Below are 16051 nucleotides of genomic sequence, written 5' to 3'. Positions count from 1 at the left end.
GACTCCTCATGGCCCTGTTAGTTGTTAGAGGCGACAGTGAGGACTGCAGGGGATCGTGTAGGGCCCTGGCAGGCTTTGCCACTCTCCTCTTCCTGCAGAAGGTGACTTACACCTTTTGGGAGCCACAGGCACTGTGCTTGCAGGGAGGGCTTGGTGCTCCCTCAGGATGTATCCCTGTGTCTCTCCACGTGCTCTACTTACAGAGGCTTTTAAACAGTGTCTGGAAAGTTTGGAAATGCAAATCTTCCTGGCCCACATTCCTCCTTCCCACTCAAAATAACGCTCTGAATCGTGCATGCCCTGCTCTTTCCCATTGGCCTCCTCTGGTAAATTTGGGAGATTGGATTTCTGAACTCAGAATAGGGACAGGTGTGGGGGGTACCTGCCTTACCAGAACTCTCTTCAATATGGAGTCCAAGACTCCTAATTTAGACCCTGCTTTGAGCAGCAGGGATTCTCATGGCTGCTTATGGATGGGTGTGGCCTTCAGAACCAACTACTGTGCGTTTAATCTACGGCGTTGATGGAGAGAGACAGAGAAGCCAAGTCAAGCCTTCTTCATGAAGTGGGTAGGGAGGAAAGACAGACTTAAAAATTTATTAGCATCTAATCCTGTTAAGATTTTCTCCACCATATGCCAGCACAACAGCACATTTGAAAAGTGTACTAATTACCCCTGTTGTATCCTGTGTGTACGCTTTCCACGCAGCCCCTGACCTTTTCGTTAATAACTTTGCGTTGCATTCATTGACCTGAAACAAATTGAATTCAGTGGCACTCACTGAAGAATTGAATTACATAGTCTTCTTAATTGGTGTCTTATTTAAATGTGAGAAAGTAACGGCTTGCCACCTGTAATATGTTTCCAACAAAATAAAATTAGAATTCTAATATTTTCCCCATTCTAGGGAAAGGTTTGGCCATGAAAATATCATCCTCGTATGATCTCCAAAAATAAAATTCTCTGAATTTTTTTCATTGCCAATCCGTGAAAAATGCCTATATGGACACATATTAATTAGAGAGATTTATGCAAATCAGCGGGGCTAGGAAGGTTTTTCCTGGAAGTGGCTCTTAGAATAGGCGGCAATCCGTCTCCATTGCCAACAGTTATACTGCCTTTCCCTCCCCAGCTCTTGGATTTCAGATTACGTGATTTAATATACCTCTGGCTGGCAAAATAGGAAGCGTTAAGACAGGAATATGTTAAGCATGCAAAGATATTTTCCGCTGCATTTGTTAGTTTTAAGTCCTTGAGCCGCATTGTCTGTTGGTTGGAGGGGGGCAGAAATCTAATTTCAGGAGTTCAGTGATGTTCTCCTATTGACGGTTTCACAGGCAATAGATACTGCGGGTAACATTGTTCTTAACACCGTTCACTCATCTCTTTCCTGGGAGGATTCTTGCAAGTGATTGAAGAGATAGGAGCGGCTAGAAATTTTTGGCTTTGCTTTCTAATTCCAGTGTGAAATTAATTGTCCCAACTGCAAAGAACGACTTACTCCTTTACTTACTATATTTAACTTAAAAATGCAAATGTTATTAGTGGACTGATCACTGATAAGGGTGCCTTTGTGCCCGGCTTTAACCTCTATTAGTGAGGATTATGAGGACGTAGCCACATTGGCATTTTCTAAGTGTCACCGTGACAGCACTTGCTGCACAAATGCCTAGCTGTCACCGTGAGTTTTATCACTCGGTTTTTCCCTCCGAATGTAGACTAATAAGCCCAGAAATTACAATTGCCTCCCTGCCGAATCTGTGATAGGCGGAAATAATGATATCAGTGCCCTGCTAATCTTCTTGCCTCTGCGCTTGGCACTGTCCTATTGAGTCACCTGTCACACTCCGCTTTGATGAGGCGAATTCAATCTCCCTGCTGTAATGACAATGGGGCCATTTTAATGTTTGGAAATGATTATGTGGAAGCTTCACTGTGCTCCGTCTTGGCAAGCAGACCAAGGCGCTGTGCACGCCAGGAGAGCGGGCTCTGGCTGTCGGGCAGACAGTGGAGATGCTGAGTTATTATTAGGATTTAGACGTAGAAGTCGGCTTCATTGTGAGTCTTTGGTGGTGGCCTTGCAGGAGGGAAGAAGGATGGGGAGGGGAAAAGGTGGGATCACTGCTGCAGAAACGTAGCCATTGGCTAATCTGTCAGTTGTCTGCACAAATTTGTCTCTAGAAGGGTTTCCCAGGACACCTGTGCTGTTCAAGGAGGCCAGGGTGACTGGAGCTTATAAACAATTGTAGTGACACTACCAACATCATTTGCTGGGGCCTTTGGAGTGTGGATTGTGGATTTCCTCTTCAGGACATTAACTGAATCAAATTACTCTTACACCAGGCCTCATCTTTCCCAGTTCTTTGAGAATAATACTGCTGCAGAACCAAAAAATACACATAACTTGGAAAACACTAAGTGTCAATGAGGATCTGGAGCAACCAGAGCCCACTGCTGATGTTGATTTCTAAAACCACCTCAGATAAGCAGCTGTCTCTACTGAAGCCAGACATATACAAACCCAGCAAATTTTGTATTGATACAGAATATTTTACATATTTATGAAGTGCGTGTGAGTATTTGTTACATGCATAGAATGTCAAAACCAGCAATTTTATTCCTAGGTAGATACCCAACAGAAATGCAAGTGTGTATTTGACAAAAGACATGAACTAGAATGCTCATAGCAGCGTCCTTCCTGATAATGCCAAACTGAAATTCATCCAAATGCCCATCAACAGTAGAATGTATTGGGAGTTGGTTTTCGGTGGAATACCACACAGTCATCAGAATGAATGAACTACAACTGTGTGGGTGGATCTCACAAAAGGATGTTGGATGAAAGAAGCTGCCGGGCGCGGTGGCTCAAGCCTGTAATCCCAGCACTTTGGGAGCCGAGACGGGCGGATCACAAGGTCAGGAGATCGAGACCATCCTGGCTAACACGGTGAAACCCCGTCTCTACTAAAAAATACAAAAAAAAACTAGCCGGGCGAGGTGGCGGGCGCCTGTAGTCCCGGCTACTCGGGAGGCTGAGGCAGGAGAATGGCGGGAACCCGGGAGGCGGAGCTTGCAGTGAGCTGAGATCCGGCCACAGCACTCCAGCCTGGGTGACAGAGCGAGACTCCGTCTCAAAAAAAAAAAAAAGAAAAAAGAAAGAAAGAAAGAAACTGAGCATAAAAGAGTGCATATGTAAAGAATTCCAGGCCGGGCACGGTGACTCAAACCTGTAATCCCAGCACTTTGGGAGGCTGAGGCAGGCGGATCACCTGAGGTCTAGAGTTCAAGACCAGCCTGACCAACATGGAGAAACCCTGTGTCTACTAATAATACAAAATGTTAGCCTAGCCGGGTGTGGTGGTGCATGCCTGTAATCCCAGCTACTCAGGAGGCTGAGTCAGGAGAATCACTTGAACCCAGGAGGCGGAAGTTGCAGTGAACCAAGATCATGCCATTGCACTCCAGCCTGGGCGACAAGAGCAAAACTCCATCTCAAAAAAAAAAAAAAATGAATTCCATTAATAGGGGTTGTGAGGCAGGTAAAACTGCTCTATGGTGTGAGAAGCTGGGATCATGAATGCCCTTGGTAGAGGTAAGGACTGGGAGAGGACACATGAGGAGCTTCTTGGGGCTGGTAAAATGTTCTGCTGGTAAAATGTTCTGTCCTTGATCTGGGTCCTGGTTATAGTATTGTATTGGGTTTTGAAAAATTTACTGATTTTGTTCTGTTCTGTGTATACATTATACTTTTAAAAAAGATTTTAATTTAATGTTTTTAAGGCAATATATGAAGCATCTGTGTGTTCTCTCTGCCTCAATAGCAAGGGATGGGAGCTAAACATTGAGCACACATGGCCATACACATGGTAACAGTCATCACTGTGGACTGCTAGAGCCAGGAGAGAAGGAGCAGGTGTGGGCTGAAAAACTACTTATAGGGTCCTACGCTCACTACCTGGATAACGGGATCAGTACACTACACCTCAGCATCACACAATACACCCATGTAACCAGCTTGCATATGTACCCCCTGGATCTAAAATAAATGTTGAAATTTAAAAAAAAATAGTACAAGAGGACTAAGGACAGAAAAATCATTTCTCAGCTGGACGTCACCAGTGACCTGCTCTGCTTCCAGATGCCACCACCATAGGGGTGAAGAATCGGGTGCCCCTGGGCTGCTTCCCAAACTCCTACAAACATTTCACAAATTCTTCCTGCCCTGCCTCAATTCGTAGCTTTTCTAATGCATTTGCCAAATCAAGGCACGTGAATGAAAAGACCCCCTTTCAGAATACATAGCTTCTCTATCTGAACAATAAAGCTGAAGGAGAGCATTTTTATCTCTGATAATCACATCCCAGAGGGACAGCAGCCCACAGAACATACAATTCACAGTCTCTGATCCTTCCAGAAGGGCAGTTCCCAAGCTCCCTGTTAATGTGGGGGAAAAAAACGTGTGCAGAAACAAGCCATCATTCATCGGGCAAAGTCACGTGCTAATTGGACTTGGCTCTGTAATGTAAATTGCTTGGCTCGTTTCCAAAGCAAAATGGAGATGCCCCTGGCCGATTAATTAGCCTTCAAACTCACTTTCTACCTTCATTTGTTCCTTCTGGCAGTCTGTTTTGTTCATCTTTTCTGTCCAGACATAGGGGTTTATTAAAGTTGGTGTTCACTGGAGACCATCCTGGCTAACATGGTGAAACCCCGTCTCTACTAAAAATACGAAAAAACAAGCCAGGCGTGGTGGTGGGCGCCTGTAGTCCCAGCTACTCGGGAGACTGAGGCAGGAGCATGGCGGGAACCCGGGAGACGGAGCTTGCAGTGAGCCGAGATCGCGCCACTGCACTCCAGCCTGGGCGACAGAGCGACATTCCGTCTCAAAAAAAATAAAAATAAAAATAAAAGTCAACAGCATAGGCCAGACACAGGGGTTCATGCCTGTAATCCCTGCACTTTGAAAGGCCAAGGCGGGTGTAATTACCTGAGGTCAGGAGTTTGAGACCAGCCTGACCAATATGGTGAAATCCTGTCTCTACCAAAATACAAAAATTAGCCAGGAATGGTGGCATGCACCCGTAGTCCCAGCTACTCACGAGGCTGAGACAGGAGAATTACTTGAACGTGGGAGGTGGAGGTTGCAGTGACCTGAGATCACGCCATTGCACTCCAGCCTTGGAGTGGAGACTCCCTCTTAAGAAGAAAAAAAAGTCACAGCATACACATTTTTATCTCATTACACAAGACTCTTAGCAGGCTCTTGGTCTTTTTAAAACATGAAACCAGAACAGTGCTTTTGTTTTTGTTTTTAATAATACCAATAAGCATGATAATATCAATGAATCTACCCAATTCTAAATTATTTTCAAAGAAATAGGGTTTTCTCCACTATCTGCTAGCAGTATAATTTTGGGAAGGTTCTTTAAACTCTGAACTTTCGTTTCCTCATCTGTATAATAGGTATAAGAAAAGTACCTGCCCTGAGGGTTACTATGAGGGTAAAAATGATATAATCCATGTAAAGCTCTCAGAATGGAGCCTAGTATGTATGGGACACACTGACTAAATGGTGGCTCCTAGAACATTGATGATTATCATGCTATTTCTTTGAGCAAAACTCAACAGGCTTCCACTGCCTGGAAAACAAAACTCACCCTTGACTATGATAGTCAAAGCACTCTGTGATCTGACCCCATGCACAGCCCTGAGATCTCTAAGAGATCAGATCCTTCCCCGTTTGCCAAACCTGCTCTGTCCCTCCCTCTCTCCACCCATTTTTCACAGGTATCTGTGATGGAATTTCCTGCTTTTCCTCCATCTATTTCTTCCAGTTTAAAACCTATGATTTCTTCAAGGCACAGTCAAGAAGCTCTTTCTTTCATAAATCCTCTGCTCCCTTGGGCAGGTACCTAGAAGCAGACACACAGTGGGACCTCATGAGTTTTGTGGCAGATCAATAGAGTGACTCTGCTGTTACATGCATGGTCCCCTGCATGTCCCAGCCTCCCTTCTTTTGACCAATAAAATGTGAACAAAAACCACGTGAACACTTCCAGGATACGGTCGTGAAAAGCCCATGCTCAGCCCTTCTTTCCTTCCTGCTACAGCAACCTCAGGAGCCATGTGGTTCCAACGAGGCAGCTACAAGAGTATTAGGCCGCCATCAGCTCAGGTCCCTGAGTGAATGGAGAACAGCCCCAGATTACCTGGAGCAGGTATCCACGCCTTTGTTGCATAAACCACTGACATGGTAGTTTGGCGCAGTAGCCGAGCCTACTTAGTACATCTTCCTCCTCCATGCTCACAGATCCCTCAGGATCTCTACCTTAATAGGTACTGTATTTGTAGCAGTTGGGGGATATGTGTGTGTGCACACACGTGTACCTGCATGAACTTTCCTCCCAACAACGTTGTATGCTCCTAAATTTAGAAAAGTCAGCTTCATTGTGGACTTTCCCACAGCACCTATCATGTACTGGAACTAAGCAGGAGTTCAGAAATATTTGTTGAATGGATTGTGCCTCCCTTGTTTCTGAATGAAGACAAACTCCAATGGGTAAAGGTGAAGCTTTAAGTGAGGATATTTTTCCCTGTACATAATAGTAACATGATCCCGCTTGAGGAATGCCTTCTCTTTCAATAAAAGAACCCCCTAAGATAGCTCCTAGCTAGCTGTGTGTGCAGCAGAACCACAGAGCCCCAGTGCAGCCAGCTTTCCATGATGTGCCAGGCTCCTCCCTCCCTTTTGAGACTGTTCTCAGCCTCACTGGTTGAGACGTAAGTAACCACGAACAATAATTTGCGGCAAGTTTGTGAATTTGAATAGGTAAATGGTGGTGGTGGTTTTTTTTTTTTTTTAATGCAGCTCTCCCTGGAGTGACAGCATCTGTGCATATGTGCGTGGTGTGTCTAATTCCTTTCATTAGTAAGTCCACATGTGTCATGGTGAAATGGGTACAGATGATGGATTTCTACCAGAGCTAAACCCAAGGCATCATGATGCCCCAATGCCAGAGCACATGTAGCTGCTATCTCTTCGTGCAGACTATTGAATAGAGAGGAAGGGAAATTCTGCAGTGCAGGGGACATTTGTGTACCTCCAGTTTATTTCTGTTCTGCACTGCTTGCAACTACAACCTCTTTATACATAAAATAATCCCTTGTAATGATGGCCAGCCTTTCATTTAAATTTCCAAAAAATTCAGAGAGAGACTGTTTCAGGTTCTTTAGAGAACCCTATGCTAGCCTGATTATTTTGTCTGACTTGACAAAGGAATAAATGAAAAATTGAAAAGAGTGAGCCCTGGTTTGGTTGAATTAACTGTGAGTTTATTTATTTGGCGGACAAATTGTCTGTGGATCCAGTCCGTGGGTTTCTTGGTCTAAGAAACCCCTAAAGAAAACAAAACATCAATTGGGTTAACTTCAAAGACATTTGGTTTAAACAAGACATTTACAAAAGTATTATATATCTTAGAGAGAAAAGAGGTGAAATAAACAAAAAGAAAAGATGTTCTTCATGGGAATTTATATTTCCAGATATCATTAAAACAATCAAAACAGCAAAAACGAGTATTAGTGAAGATTGAGTCATTTTGGCACTTACTATGAAAAGTGGAAAATATGCTCTTGGAGGGGAAGGAGACTAGTACAGAGTCCATTCTGAGAGGGAAAAGGGGGTTCCCCAGTAGGTCTGGATAAAGGACTGTTGTTTGCAGCCTTCTATACACACAGAAACCTTTGTAGAGAAGAGCTTGTGCTGGGAATGAAGAATGTCAACAGTGTCCTTGGAAGTGCTTATGCTTCCAAAGGTGAATGTGTCTCACTGCTGTGTGATGTATCCCAGGATGGGGTTTGCAAATGGGGTCCCAAATGAAGCTTGAGGCATGTGGAGAAAATATGGCTCCCAGGACAAACCGCGCATTTAAAATACATGCCCAAACATCAAAAGTGGTGCCTACAGGAGTGAGATTCTAAGTCTTTGTAGAGGAGAGACTGCTGTAAACCAACCAGCATGGCAATGTTAGCAGGTTCCTGTGAACAGAGTGTCTTCAGGGTTTCTATTCCTTAAAAAAAGTTCACCAGCGATTCACGAACATGGTAGATAAGCTAGAAATTGCAGGTATCTGAAAAGCAAGACAGGTCACTTCTACTCCGTTCATAGGCTAATGAAGGCATCTTTAGAGCCTTACCTTGTGCATTGCATGCTGGAATCTTAATAATAAACATGTGCCAGATGATCAAGGATTCTCAGCCATCAACCAAATGCATGCCTGTTTTTGGAGGCAGCAATTTTGATAGCCCTCTTCATATTTCCAGAGACTGGGGAGCAGCCAAGAGGGCTCCTAGAGCAAGGTTTTAAGTGAGCTTAATAGCTCCTTACTGCAGAGGAGGTTAGCATATGCCCTTCAAAAGTTAATGACCCTACTCGTGTGTCATCAGCACATGATGTCTGACTCTCTGACTCTCTTTAGGTGCTCAGCACACTCGGAGCTTGAGCAAAGAAGACACCGAGGAGTGCTTTAGCAGATAAATAAAGGCACAAGACATTTTTCTGTTCCTTGGGCATACTTTTTGGTATTTTAATATATGTAGATATGTCTAGTTTAAATAAGTTTTGTTGTTTATTTTGAAATCTTGAGTAATCTTAAAAAGAAATTCTCTCTCGCTCCTTTTCAGAGGAATTTTACAAACACATATGCATAGCTTATAAAACAAGGACATTTTCTCCTCTAAGAACAACAGCTATATTGGGGCAGGTTCCCCAGAAGCAGACCCAGAGACTGTATTCCTAAACAGATATTTTCAGGGGATAGGAAAAGATAAAAAGGAAAATCAAAAAAGTCAAGCAAGAGAGTGGTCTTAAGCAAAGTCCTGCATGAGGATAACTTGAGCCTCATCTCACAGGGGAACTCCAGAGCCTGAATTACACCTCACAGTTATCTCAACCTGAGACAAAGATTCAAAGCACCTCAAAGCCAGAGGAAGATCCTCCCAAAGGAAGGGAAAAGGTATCTGAGGGGATATAGGCAAAGTGCTAGTAGCATCTTCTAATGGTGGAAACCTTTAGGGGCATGTGACATAAGGAGAAAGAAGAAAAAGTATTAAAAAGTGGGAGAAAGTGTAAGAGGGGGAACAATTAAATATTATTTTCAAAAATCAAGACAAAACTCAAAACATCACAGGGGACAGGTAATATTGTTAGACTCATTATGAAGTGGGGGAGGCAGCCTGCAGCGTGGCCCCAAACACCCTTGTATTAATCAGGGTTCCCTAGAGGGACAGAACTAATAGGATACATAAATATATAAAGGGGAGTTTATTAAGTATTAACTTACACAATCACAAGGTCCCACAATAGGCTGTCTGCAAGCTTGAAGAGCAAGGAGAGTCAGTCCAAGTCTCAAAACTGAGGAACTTGGAGTCCAACGTTTGAGGGCAGGAAGCACCGAGCAAGGGAGAAAGATGTAGGCTGGGAGGCTAGGCCCATCTCACCTTTTCACGTTTTTCTGCCTGTTTTATATTGACTGGCAGCTGATTAGATTGTGCCCACCAGATTAAGAGTGGATCTGTCTTCCTTAGCCCACTGACTCAAATGTTAATCTCCTTTGGCAACACTCACACAGATACATCTAGGTTCAATACTTTGTACCCTTCAATCCCATCAAGTTGACACTCAGTATTAACCATCACAACCCTCTCCTGGGATTCGCACCCTCGTGTAGGCTCTTCCCACATTGAATCACGGCTGGTTTGTGTAGCCAATAGAATATGGCAGAGGTGATGGTGTGTCACTTCTGCTGACTAGGTTCCAAAAGATAAATTGGCTTCTGACTGTCTTTTCTGGTTTGCTTGATTGGGGGAAAGCCTGCTGTCATGTTAAGGAACTCAGGCAGCCAACAACTGTGTGAGTGAGCTGTTGGAAACAGATTGTCCAGCCCCCACCAAGGCTTCAGGAGACCTCAGCGTCTGCCAACATCTTGACTGCAGCCTCTAGAGAGACCCTAAGCCAGAGCCACCCAGCTCAGCCACTCTCAAATGTCTGGCCCCCAGAAAAAGATGAGAGATAATAAATAGTAGATGTTTTAAGTCAATAAGTTTGGGAGTAATTTGCTATGCAGCAATAGACAACTAGTGTAGGAACCATGTTTTCAAAGCATGATTCTGTGTGCCTGTGGGTGGTACCAAAGGCTGGGGTCCAAGCAGATCCAGACACTAAACCAAGAAGGAAGTCCAAAACTAGGCCAGGGTGAAAACACAGGGGTCACCACAAATGGCAAAGTCAACAACCAATCAGCCCATGAAGGACTGGAAAAATTCCCCATGCTGTTGAATAGATTCCATGCCCCAAACAGGGACAGAACTGGTTCCAAGTGGTTAAAAGAACCAGAAGTAAATGTAAAACAAAAAAAGTTTTAGAAAGATTTTCATTATATATGATTAAAATAAAACTTCACCTAAGGTCACTTCAATTATCTAGAAATTCATTTTTAGAGAACACTCCTGGTTGTCCATTCAACAGCTATCCGGCCCTCTTTTCCATGATGGCAGAGCCCACCTGCTACTTCAGAGACTATAATGATGAGCTATTCTCTTTCCCCGCCTCCTTGTAGCTAGGTCATGGCCAATGGAACCCAAGGGGCAGTCTGCAAAATGGGTTTTTGGAAAGGTTTTTCATAAAAGGAGCACCACGTAGGGCAAAATGCCCTCTTGTGCCCACCTCTGGATTTTTTACTTAATTTTTCAACTTTTTTTGTGGGTAGATAGTAAGTGTATATATTTATGGGTTACATGACATATTTTTATACTTGCATACAACATGTTATAATCACGTCAGGGTAAATGGTGTAGCAATCACCTCAAACATTTATCATTTGTGTTTCAAATAATCCAATTATACTCTTAGTTATTTTTAAATTTATTAATTTAATTTAATTAAGTAATTATTAAATTAATTTTTAATTAAATTAGTTTTTACTGTAGTCACCCTGTTGTGCTAGCAAATACTAGGTCTCATGCATTCTTTCTAACTATTTTTGGTACCCATTAACCATCCCCACTCCCCACCCCCAACTCCCCACCACCCCGCCTTTGGATCGTGAGTGAGAATATGCTGCTTGGGTTTGCAGCAGCTGTCTTGCTCTCTGAGGAGAAAGCAAAAATATCCACAGAGGAGCTGACTCAGGGCCCTGACATTGCTGAGCAGCTGAATGAATGAACCCCAGAACAACCTGCCTCCAGACTTGCTGTTGGAAAGAAAACTCACCTTCACATTTCAGTTGGATATTCCGTCACTTGCCACCAGATAGATCTGTTGCTGAATAGCAAACCATCCTAAAATTGTGACTTAAAAGAAAAACAAGCATTTATTTTTCTCATGAATCTGGTGGTTGAATGGCTTAGCTGCTTAGCTGGGTGATACTTGCATAGGCTTCTCATGCAGTTGCAATTAGATGATGGCTGTGGCCAGAGTCATTTTGAAGGTGTTTTTACTCATATGCCGGCACCTGGGCTGAGAAGACTTGGCAGCTGGCGGTAGGAAGACCTGGGGGCAGGAAGACTTGGGGCTCCCCAATCACCTCTCTCTGTCTCTATCCTACCCGTCATCTATCTATCTATCATATATATCTATCCTATCTGCCATATGTCTATCATATCTATCCTTTCTCCCACATATATCTGTTCTATCTCTCTATCTACCTACCTACCTATCACCTATCATCTATCTGTCATCCATGTATCCTATCTATCTATTATCCATCTATGTCTATCTGTCTAGTGGCCTCAGGAAAATCAGGTGGGACCTCTTATATGGGTAGCCAAAAGCCTCCAGAGAGAATGTTCCCAAAGAAAAGGCAAGGCCTTTTCTAACCCAGCCTTGGACATCACACAGTCTCACTTTCCCCAAATTCTATTCATCATGTAGTTACAAAGGTGGGCCCTTCATTCAAAGGGAGGGTACATAGACTTCATCTCTTGACGGGAGGAGTTTCAAGTCATTTTCAGATGTGTTTTTAAGCCACCACAAGCAACCTAACTGGTACTTTTATTCCTACTGCTTATTCCTCCACGTGATGACTTCCCACATTTTCCTTACTGGGAGAGCTAGTCTCCTCTTCAGAACCCTTATAAACTTTCCATCCCAGAGAAACTTTTCTAGGGCCCAAATGGTACCCAACCCTGGAGTGACTCCTTCCAGTTAGCAGGATAAGGCTTCTGAGACAGTGATCTGAAGGAGTAAGCTGTCCCTTATAAGGCCAAGATGATTCATCGAAAAGGGAGACTATCTTAGTAACTAACGGTTTATACTTGGTGCCACTGCATAGTAGAATTTGTGTTTCTCTTAACTCTTCTTGCCAGCTAGGAAGCTAAGGGTATATTGGATACCAGTTGCGACTCTGTTGTGATTTGGGTCCCCCCACCTAACCCAAAGCAGACTCTAAAATGACGAATTGGGTGCAAGTGGTTTGTTCAGCAAATGCTTCCAGAAAGCACTTTGAGGGACCACGGAAGAGTGAAAAGCTAACATAAACTGGGTTAATGAACAGGTTATCACAGGGCAACCTGGGACTGGGTAGAGCCATGCCTGGCTGCCTCACTGTGGTCAAGGAAACTTGGGTCCTTGTCCACCATCTCCTGTCCTTCACTGGTTGGGGGTCATCCTGGGAGCACTTAATAGCACTTCTGGGCTGTCCCACCTAGAGAGACACAGAAAGCCATTGGCGTGTACAGGACTATCTACCAGAGACCCCCAGGGCAAGCCAAGGAGATATGGCAGGGCACTCACAGTGTCTCAACCACCAGCTCCCGGTACAAATATCCCTCTCCCGTCTCTACCATAGCAGACTTTCCGCCAACTCAAATTCTTTTTTAGAAGTAGGCAGAGTACCCATTATTTTTCAAAAACAAGATTCATTCATTAGGGTTTGTCACATATTACGCTGGAGTGTATTTAAGAAGTGAACCTTGGATTTGCGTAATGGAGGAGTCGCGATGCGTCTCAGCTGATTATGATTCAAGCTGATCAAAAGAACGCAGGAGGGAAAAGTGCTCACCTCCAGTAGACCCCTGGTGCTTGTTGACTCATTAACCAGAAACGGATGATCCAGATCTCCTGCTTCGCCTCCCACCCTCACCAGCTGCTCGCCTTTTTCCCTTTCACTGCTCATTAGCACCCATGGCAAAGGCGCAATGGTGGGATCAGAACCACGGGAGTTCTTTTTTTTCTATTGATTCAGGCCTGCCTGAAGGAAGTGCAAACTAGTAACAGAGAATGTAAGTTTTTCATGTTTTTATTGTGGTAAAATGTAAAACATAAACTTTACCATCTTAACTTTTTTTAGTGTACAGTTCAGTGGCATTCAGTGCCTTCATATTGTTGTGCAGTCATCACCACCATCATCTCCAGAACTTTTTCAACAGATTGGAGAATTTAGGCTGTCTCTGAAGTTTGGTTTTTCGCCATGTCTCTGTCCCACATTTATCTAGAAATTCAAGAGTTGGCCGGATTAAGTAAAATGCCACTTCTGGAGAGCTAATAAAAAATATTTTTTTAAAAAAATTATTTATTTTTATATATTTAGGGCACAAAAGTGCAGATTTCTTACATGCATATATTGCCTAGTGGAAAAGTCTGGGCTTCTGGTGAACCCATCGCCCAAATAGTGAGCTTTGTCTTACACGGGTAGTTTTTCAATCCTCACCCCCTCCTACCCTTCCCCCATCGTCTATCATGACACTCTGTATGTCCAAATGTACCCATTGTTTAGCTCCCGCTTATAAACGACAATTTGCAGTATTAGGCTTTCTGTTTCTGAGTGATTTCACTGAGGATAATGGCTTCCAGTTCTATCCATGTGGCTGCAAAAGACACAATTTCATTCTTTTTATGGCTGAGTAGTATTCCATGCTCTCTTTCTCTCTAGATATAGATATAGATAAAGATATATACAGCTTTTTAATATCTGATATCAAAGGCACTAAAAATAATGAACACTTTTGGTATATATATTTACATATATATATCAAAATTTAACAGTTGGCTGGATTTAGTAAAATGTCACTTCTGGAACGCTAATAAAAAAGTTCCTTTTTATAAAAATTATTTATTTTTATATTATATGTAAAGTTTATAATATGTAATTTATATATTTAATATATAATTAATTATTTATTATATATTTAATTATATATTATAATTTATTTAATTTATATATTATAATATAATATATTATATATTTAATATAATATATTACATATTTATAATTATAAGTATATAATTAATATAAATTATAAATTTATAATATATTTTATATAGTTATATAATATATAACTTATATATAAAATATATACCAAAATGTGGGTATATATACACCAAAAATGTTCATTATTTTTAGTACCTTTGAAATCAGATATTAAAAAACAAAGATGTATCATTTAGCTATTACTATAATAAATCATTGCTATAATGGCTTGAAACAATGATCATTTATTTAGTCACTGTCCTAAGGAACCGCAATTTGGGCTGGGCTCAGCGGGCAATTCTGCCTATTTGGACAAGACACAGTTGATCTTGGCTGGGCATGCTCTGCTGTCAGTTTCCAGGGTGACTGGAGACTGCCTGGTGTAGGGTGGCTCAGCTGGGATGGCTTGTCTCTGCTCCATGGGGGCTCTCATCCTCCAGCAAGCTTATTGATATGGTGGCTCAGCAGGACCTCAAAAGCAGCAGGAGGGCCAATGCTCAAGAGCTTTTCATGTCTCTGCTCACATCACATTTGCTACTGTCCTGATGACCAAAGCAAGTTACATGATCTAGCCTAGAGTCTATGTAAGAGGGAACTACCAAAAGGCATGTATATAGACAGGAATGAACAAACTGGGACCATATCTGTAATGAATCCACCATAGATATTATCCTTTCTGAGGCTATAATTCTATATGAAGATAACAGTTCTTCTGAGATTGCTTAACATCCCAGGCCCTCTCTGATGCCCAAACATTCTCAAGAGTTGAATTTGTATAACTGACATAACCGGGCCTCAGTTATGACCCCAGCAGCAGTTGGCCATCTGCAAAACCACAGAATCCACATCATATTTTTTTCCTCTGACTCGGCTAGGTGGAAATGTAGTTGACCATTATGGTTTGTGTTACCTCTTCTGATGGTCATCTTGTATCATGTCTTTTGCTCCTGAGAAAATTGAGAGGAGTTGGAAGAGGTTTGTGCCACTGGAGAGAGAAAACTAAGGGAGAGAGAAAACTGGGCAGAATTGGATTGGCTTCCCTCTTCCATTTTTTTTTTTTTCTTTTTTGAGATGGAGTTTCACCCTTGTTGCTCAGGTTAGAGTGCAATGGCACAATCTTGGCAAACTGCAACCTCCCCCTCCTAGGTTCAAGCGATTCTCCTGTCTCAGTCTCCCAAGTAGCTGGGATTACAGGCCCATGCCGCCACGCCTGGCTAATTTTTTTGTATTTTTAGTAGAGATGGGGTTTCACCATGTTGGCCAGGCTGGTCTTCGATTCCTGACCTCAGGTGATCTACCTGCCTCAGCCTCCCAAGTGCTGGGATTACAGGCATGAGCCACTGCACCAGACCCCCTCTTCCATTTTTAAATATCTGCTCCCATCTCCAATCCATACTATGTTCTCCCCAGTAAGAGTGGTGCCTATTTTGGTTTAATGATCCTAGTTAAAGTGTTCTGAAATAAAAAAGTAAATATACTCTGTATCTCACACCAGAATTTGAGGAAATGAAAAATATGACTCCTTTTATTATTCAGGTCAATAAATCTGCAATAAATTGAGAAACCCATAACCACAGATTAAAGGTGTCAAATACATTTATTTTTTATTATTATTAGTTTTATTTCATAGAAATAGTACTATCTCCTAGTAGTAAATTCCCTGTCCTTCTTACCCCGGAGTTCTAGTCTCCAGTCACCTGCCCAATATGCAGCCCCTATTACTAGTTTCTTATGTCCTGCATGCTTATATACACAAACATATGTACATGCGTGTTACACATAAATGGACACTCCCCAATTAATG

This window comes from Macaca fascicularis, chromosome 10 (genome assembly GCF_037993035.2).
Source record: "Macaca fascicularis isolate 582-1 chromosome 10, T2T-MFA8v1.1".
In the NCBI taxonomy this organism is placed as follows: Eukaryota; Metazoa; Chordata; class Mammalia; order Primates; family Cercopithecidae; genus Macaca; species Macaca fascicularis.
This window is presented reverse-complemented; position numbering follows the sequence as displayed.